This window comes from Penaeus japonicus, unplaced genomic scaffold (assembly GCF_977035675.1).
Source record: "Penaeus japonicus unplaced genomic scaffold, GWHDUDI00000001_assembly GWHDUDI00000001, whole genome shotgun sequence".
Taxonomy (NCBI): domain Eukaryota; kingdom Metazoa; phylum Arthropoda; class Malacostraca; order Decapoda; family Penaeidae; genus Penaeus; species Penaeus japonicus.
The window spans coordinates 32,311,593-32,321,592 of NW_028234403.1; the positions used below are offsets into that span (position 1 = coordinate 32,311,593).

At 30.6% G+C, this 10,000-nt stretch overlaps 2 protein-coding genes across 2 annotated transcripts in view; one reads left to right on the forward strand and one right to left on the reverse strand.

The window, feature by feature from the left end:
• The window catches only part of LOC122250786 (uncharacterized), a 29,046-nt gene extending 24,806 nt beyond the window's left edge, over positions 1–4,240 (reverse strand). Inside the window, exon 1 of the mRNA XM_086539217.1 lies at positions 4,142–4,240. The gene's annotated coding sequence lies outside the window, so the exon portion shown is untranslated. The remainder of the gene's footprint in view (positions 1–4,141) is intronic.
• Positions 1–10,000, forward strand: part of LOC122250787 (proton-coupled zinc antiporter SLC30A1-like) — a 74,552-nt gene that overhangs the window by 25,706 nt on the left and 38,846 nt on the right. The window lies entirely within an intron of this gene.

Consider the following 10,000-nt stretch of genomic DNA (forward strand, 5'->3'; position numbering starts at 1 on the left):
TATAATATATATATATGAGATATATATATATATATATGTGTGTGTGTGTGGTTGTGCGTGCCGTCGTGCGTTGCGTGTGTGTGTGTGTGTGTGTGTGTGTGTGTACATATAATTTTTAGATAGTGATAATATATAGAATATATAGTAATATATATATATAATATATAATAGTATATATATATATATATACACAAATATACACAAAAATACAGATACACACACATAACACACAAACAGTCTACCACACCACACAAACCACACAACACACAAACACACACACAAAACAAACTCCAGTCAAACTCCCACACACACTCTAACAACTCTCACTCACAAAACTCACTCTAAAAATCCAGTAACTCCACACCCAAACTCCCACCCACCCAAACACACACACATCACACGTCCTCATCACATCACAATCAATCTAACATAAATGAAACACACACACACTCACACCATCTCAAACAACACACACAAACATCAGTCAACAAAAAAAAAAACAACACATCAAAAAATAACAAAAAAACACTCACTCAAAATCCGATAAAATCAATAACTACTAACACACTCAAACACGAAAAAAAACCACCAACACACAACCAATAAACAACAATACAAATCCAATAATCACAACTACAAACACACCCACCCCCCCCCCCACACCACCACACAACACATCGTACTCTTAACAAAAATAAAAAACAAAATAAAAAATCTAACACTCACTCATAATCACAAAATCTATATAACAAACAAAAATATAACACAATACATAACACCAACTATATATAAATATCTAAATATAAAATAAATAAAAAAACATAAATGGCCGTTCAAACATATATATCTAATCAATATCTAACACACATAAACTAAATAACAAAACTATCTAACCCGTAATAATATAACAATAAATAACTATCTATCTATAAGAAAAAATAACAATATCTATCATCACATATATATAAAAATATAAAAAATAATCAAAAAAAAACAACACACAACCACCAATACCTACACCTACACATCCCAACACCCACACTCATACACACCCACATCGCACACCCCACACACACACACACACCACATCACACACACACCCCCACCACACACACAATATATAAAAACTATCTATATATCTATCTAAAAATAATCAAATATAATATATAAAAAAATATAACAGTTTAGAGAGAAGATATGTGAGATTGAGATACTCACACACACACACACCTCAGACACACTCAAACTCACACTCTCACTCACACACTCACAAACACACACAAAAACTCTAATTGTGAGATGAGAGAGTGATAGAGAAGTAGAGAGATAGAGTGTGTTAGAGACTCTAACAACTATACACAAACACTCTCACGATAATCACACCACACACACACACACACACTCTCACTGGATCACTTTTGAACAAAAGATACAGAGGAGAGTTAAGTGAAAGATACATGAGAGATAGTATGAGAGTAGATAGACCACACACACACACACTCACACTCACTCACACTCACCACACACCAAACACACACATAGAGAGAGAGATTAGTAGAGTTATAGAGATATATAGAGATATATGAGATGAGAGAGAGAGAGGAGGACACACAATACATACACTCTCACACACACACACACACACCACACACCACACATCACACACACACACAACACACCACACACAACAATCACACTCACGCCATCACACACAACCACACACTCACAAAAAACACACACACACACACCCTCACACAGCCACACACAGACACACACACACACACACATACATCCCAACACACACACACACTCACACACACACTCCCACACACACACCATACACCCCACCCACACACACACCCACCCAAACCCCCCACACACTCATCACTCAAACCACCCAGCTCACACACACACACACATACACAAACACCACCCACATACCACACAACGTTACACTCACACACACACACACACACACACACACACACACACCCACCCACCCACACCCCCCCACCCCCACCCACCCACACTCACACACACACACTCACACACGCACACCACACCACACACACACCACACATAGATATATTAATATGTTAGATATATTAGTATAGATATATGATATAGATATATATATATATACTCACACACTCATACACACCCACACACACACACGACACACAACACACACACACACCCGCACACACGCACGCACAGACACACCACCACACCCACACCCCACAAACCAAGCACACTGACACACACCCACACACCACACACAAAAAACACACACACACACACCCCCAACACTCCACACACAACACACACACACACACACCAGACACCCCCCCCCACCACCCACCCACCCACAACTCACACACACACACACACACCACAACACACACCCACACATGTACACACACCCACACACACCATTAACTCCACACCACTCACACACACACACACACACACACACACACACACACACACACACACACACACACCCCCACACACCCCCACCCACAAACCCAAACCCATACCCACCCACACACACACACACTACACACCCCCCACACACTCACACTCACACACACACACACACACACACACACACACACACAGACACACCACCCGACTCACTCACCCACACTCCCTGACACACACACACACACACACACACACACACACACAACAAAAACACACACAACCACCCACCCCCTCCTAATCCACCACCAACCCCATCCCACCCCCCACATCCCCCCCCCCCACCCCCCCACCCCCCCCCCCCCCCCACCCCCACCCCCACCCCCCCTCTCACACACATATCACACACACACACCACTAACACACTCAATCACTCACAAAATCTCACACAAACACCCACAACCCCCCCCCCCCCCACCCCACCACACCTACACACACCTACACCCACTCACTCAAACACACTATCAAAAACTCACACACATCTAACACAATCACAACCCAACACCACATAAATATAAGACTCGTCCCGTCCTCGGCCTGTGCCAACTTGCTGCATGCGGCCACGTGACCTCTCCCATGGGCAGCACAGGTTCATCACACAAAACCAGCCTAGTGTGGTTGCCGGCACTTGTCAGGTAAGAGGGCCTTCTGAGCGTTGCATCGAACTCGGAGAGACAAATTCCACCAACTAAAAAAAGGCAGACTTCCATCAACGACATTAGTTAAGTGCCGCCTGTTCCCCATGGTTATACCCCTTGTGTTCTCGTTGCTGGTCATACACGAGGGAGGAGGATGTTGGTGTGGTAATGGTGGTGACGATTGGTAAGCCTGCAACGATCATGTCAACATCAACAACACTTAAAATTAAGATGATTTTTAGAAAATGTGTTTAGATTATTCCAGCTTCAATAATCAAAAATCCTATCACAAAAATAACCAATGACAGAATACCATAATTGTAAATGTCACCTATTTCAAGGCCTTAATTTTATTTGAAGAAGATTACGTTGCATAGTTGGATTTTGACAATAGAAACCAAAGAACAACCCCATTACAGCATCTTTTTTCCTTATCTGATAAGCTTAATGGGTGTTGTTTATGATGATAATATCTAAGAAAATAAGTCAGAATTTTTTTTTCTGGTCATTCCTGTTTATTTCCAGGTGTCCTTTTGTTTTATCATTTCAAATTATTTAAGGTAATTAATATATAAACCAAATCCCATAAAAAAGTAATTTAGATTGATAAAGCTGTCACCATCAAAGCTGGGTGTCAACAATTAATTTCATATTTTCATAGCTATTCAATCTACGGACACATATTCCGTACAAATATGATGTAATAAGGATATCAGCATCGGTTTAACGTACCTCTGTACCCTAAAGATATATTTTTGGCAATGTTAATTTGATTTATTCCATTTGTCATTGCAAAAATATGTTTTTGGCAATGTTCATTTTGATTTAATCCTCTGGAATCCATTGCAAAAATATGTTTTCGCAATTTTTCATTTGATTAATCCTTTGTCGTTTGTAACTATCACAACAACCTGTGCCCACGTGAGTTTGGTTACTATTACACACTCTCATCACAACGCCCCCATCCTTACCATGCACCTGCCCACAGACACTAAATTAGCACTGGAAAAACTACTTACCAACCGTTAATTAACATTGGGGGTTAATACCGTGATCAGGAGTTTTCCCAGTTCAGTTATTGAATACAGAATAGAGATCGTCATGCCTAGAGCAGTGTTTTTAGCAGTGACAAGGCCTAGGAACCAACGCCGAGTGACTCATTATCTCTATGTTATTTTGTTGTTTTCATGAACATAGATACTTGCGAAAACTCCCATATGCAACAATCCACTCCACTCACCACTGCAAACTCGAATTCTCGTATATTACCACAAACAGAATAAATAGAGTTAGCAAAACAGAGTAATGCTGACCTGATCCTAGAACAAGGAAATATGGCCATACTGAATGCCGTTAACGACGAGTGTCGATGAGAGAGAGATCCCTTGTTATCTTATCTGTTATCTAAGCCAACACAATCATTCAAATTTAGGGCAGGTGGGAATGGTGAGGATATCAATCTTTCGTCACTCTTTTTAATGAAATTATTTTGATGGTGGGTTATTAATGGAAGGGGTGCCTGTAATTATATTTGATCTTCGACACTACTGTGGGAGGGGATTACCTAACACTATATACGGGAAACGCTAATTACATACATCAGTGCGTGACTATTTCTCTATCTGATTACTACGTATTGTCTGTCATATAAATTATGCACACACACACACACACACACACACACACATCACACACACAACACACACACACACACAATCACCACACACATACACACACACACACACACACACACACACACATACACACACACACACACACACACCATAACAACATATATATATATATATATATATATATATAATATAAATAAATAGTATATATATATACAATATAGAACATAATAATAAAAAAATACATAATATATAATATATTTAAATATATATCTATATATATATATATATATATATAAAATATATAAGTTAAATATATATATATATGTATATATATATCAATACATATATAACATATAATTAATATATATAAAAAATATATATATATATATATATACTATATATATATATATATATATATACATTTATATGTATGTAGTATATAAATATACATATATATAATATATATAATAATATATAATATAAATAATATATATATATAAAATATATCTATACATATAAATATAGATATAAATATAAATATATACATAAATAAATATATAAATATATAATATATATATATATATATCCATTATAACTACATACATATAAACACACACATTACATGTAACTATATATTATAATACATATACATAATACATACTTATATATGAACATTTTATATATATATATGTATATATACCAATATACATATAAAATATATACATATATTATAAGTATATATATATATATATAAATCTATAAAAAATATATATAAACATTTACAAATAAGGATAATAAAAAAACACATATATGTATACACATATTACATGTATATATATGAACATACAAAATACATATACATAAACATCATGTAGATTCATATACATACATAAATTCCTATGTGTATACATATAATATACATATATATTAACTTATACTTTATACATATGTACATATATATGTATATATATATTATATACATATAAAAAACATATATAATGGTCTACATAATACATATGTATATACATAATATACCTATATATACATATACATGTTTGTATATATATACATATATAATATATAATATATATATATATATATATATATATATAAAAACACACATATATATTAATAAATACATATATATATGTATACATATACTAATATACATACATAAATGAACATTTTATATGTATATGTAATATAACATAGATGTTTATATATCTATATATCTAAATATATATATATTTAAATAAAAAAATATATATGTATATTATACATATACATATACAGTATGTAGATTCATATACATACAATATTCATATGTTTAATAACATCACACACACACACACACCACATATATATATATATATATATATATATTATAAATATATATATATATAAATATATAATGGCATATATAAATTATATACAACATACATATATATGTATATACATAAGTATATATGTATATACAAATATATATATACAACTATAATATAAATATATAATCTATATTTATAATAATATATATATGTATATATAAAAACATATATACATATAAATATACATATAAATATACATATATGTCATAAAATATGTTGTGTGGGTGTGAGTGTCGTGTGTGTCATTGGTTGTGTGTGTTGTGTGTTTTGTGTGTTTTTGTGTGTGTGGTGCATAAATGCCCTAAATATACATAACTCTGGGTGTATATATTGTGTATATGTAATATATATATATATATATATATATTATATATATATAAATATAGTAAATATCTATAATACATATATATATATATACATATATAGAAATATAATAAATATTAAAATAGATGATAGATAATAGATAGATCATAGATAGAGAGATAAGATACGTTTAAAAGATATATATGTGAGTGTGTGTGAGTGGTGTGTGTGTGTGTGTGTGTGTTTCGTTGTGTGAGTGTGTGTTTTGTCTGTGTGTGTGTGTGTGTGTGTGTGTGTGCATAAATGCATACATATACATAACTATGGATATATATGTATATATACATATATGTGTATATATATGTATATATATATGTATACATATATATACATATATATGTATATATTCATATAAATATATATATATATATATATATAATATATAATTTAATATAATATATATATATAAATATACATACAGTTATGAGTAATATATATACATATAATATATAAATATATATTTAAATAAATATATAGTTAATATATACAATATTATAGAATATTATATGTAAACATATATATACATAGTCTATGTATATCTCCATATAAATATATATATTTATATATATTATATATATATATATATATATATGTATAATATGTATAAAAAATTATATATATATATATATATAATATAATATATAAATATATAATAATAAATATACACAACATGTGTATAAATTTATAAAAATATATATATATATATATATAAATATATATATATATACATATATAATCTGTAATATATATAAACATAAATACATAAATATATATAGTTTTTGTTATTTTGTTTTGATTTGGTGGGTGGTGGTTTGTTTGGGGGGGGTTGAGGTGAGGGGGGGGGGATGTGGGGGGGGGGTGGGGGGGGGGGGGGGGTAATATATATATAATATATATCAAATAATACATTTAAATAAATAAAAATAAAACAATAAATCTACACACACACACACACACACACAACACACACACACACCCCCGCCCCCCCCCCCACCCCCCCCCCCCCCCCACCCCCCCCCCCCCCCCCCCCCCACACACTACACACACAACACACACACACACACACACACTCACACACATTCACACACCCCCACACACACTAACCCAAACACACACACACACAACCACACACACCCACCCACAAACTAAACTCACACACACACACACACTCAAACCCCCCCCCCCCCCCCCCCCCCCCCACCCCCACCCCCCCACCCACACACCACACACACTATCACTATCAATATCTCTATATAATATCCAACACTACGGAGCGAGCATAAATCCAACCCACCAACCAACCCCACACACAACCCCCACCACACGCCCACACACATCCGCCCCACCCCCAAACCCACACACCACACACATAACTATAAATAAGACTATATAAAACTAATAGAAAGGCTGAGCGGTAGGCGTGGGGTACTATAGGATAATCATTGCTCTCATCACAGAGACTTTTATTACACACGAGAGAGACTATGGAGTAAAAATACCTATGTATAATATATATATAAAAAAAAATATATATATCACATATGACGAGATGGCCGACTCAGATCATAAACAATAAGACTATACATCTGAATTACTGCTTCAGTCTATATGTCGAGATCATAAAACTTGACAAGTAAAAGCAATCAAAATTTATAAATGTATGTCAGTATATCAAAGAAAATCTATATATAAAAAAATAAAAACCCAACAACTAGAAACAAACATATCATATATAACACAAATCAACAATCACAATATCCACAAAGATCAGTGTGAGCTTGTTGAGTTAGTTTGTTTGTGTGTGAGTATGTGAGTGTGTTGATGAGGTAGTGTTGGTGAGTGACTCCATTACAATAAGAATAAATCCAACAAACATATATAAAAACCACTGACACACTAAACCTCTCTCTATCAACAAACACAACAAAAACAACACTATATAAAAAAATCAACATAAAAATATCTATAAACAATATTATATAACACCCTAAAATAATATCCAAAAACGAATTAGAAAGAAAAAAGGATATATAGACAGTAAATGTAAATGTGTAATGATATAAAAATAAGAAAATATAAATACATTATAAAAATCCAAAACTAAATAAATATATCAAAATATAAATCACCCATACCTCTACTAATCACTCTCAATACAAAACTAAATAAAATAAAAAAAAAAACAACAAAAAAAAAATATAACTACAATAACTATAACTCTCTAATTAAATAAAATAAATATCATAAATATCTAATCACAATCCAGTATGTAAGTATGACTTTATAATGACTATGTATATATCTATAGAAACATACATATGTATCTAAAAATCAATATATCTCACTCAAATCTAAATATATAAATAAAGATATAGATAGAATACATAGATAGATTGCTAGAACGACCAGTATATGAATCATGTAATTTAATATATGAAAATATATATACACATAGACTGACATAATACATACAAAAAAATTAACTTATATATATATAAATATATAAATCAAAATATATAGATATCTAATATATATAATAAATATACATATAATATAATAAATATAAATATAAATATATAAATATATATATAAATCAATAACTAAATATGCATGTATTAAGTCTAAATTTAAATGTATAATATATATATCGAAACTTACATAAGTAAAATATACATATATACATATATATATATATATAGTATATATATATATATATATATATCTATAATAAATATATATACAACACATGCATGTATGTAAATATGTAATCTAAATGTTTATATATAATATATACATATATATATAAAAAAATATATATAAAAATACAATATAAATATAATACACACATGCATGTATGTATAAATGTTACTAATGAATATGTATATGTAATATAAAGATATCTATATATATAAATATATATATATATATAATATATTATAAAACCAGTATGTCAAAATGTATGTATATTTATGCATGTATGTATAATGTATCTATGTGGCATATGTATAGACATACAACCGCACACACACACACCACACACACTCATATCTATATATATATATATATATATATTTTTATAAATATATAGATAATTAGTATATATATAAAAAACATATATATATATATCTATATATATATATATATATATATATATATATATAAATATGTATATATATTTATTTGTATAAATATATATTCAAATATATAAATAAAATAAATAGGTATATATATATTATATATATAATATATAAAAAATATATGTATATGTATAAATAAATATGAATATATATATATATACATATATATATATTATATCTATATATATATATATAACATATATATATATATGTTATGTATAAGGTATATATATTTTATATGTATATACATATGTCTAAATATACATATATATATATATATAAATATATATATAAAAAAAATATAAAAATATAATATATATAATACTATAAGAACAAGGGTATGAATGAGACCATAATGT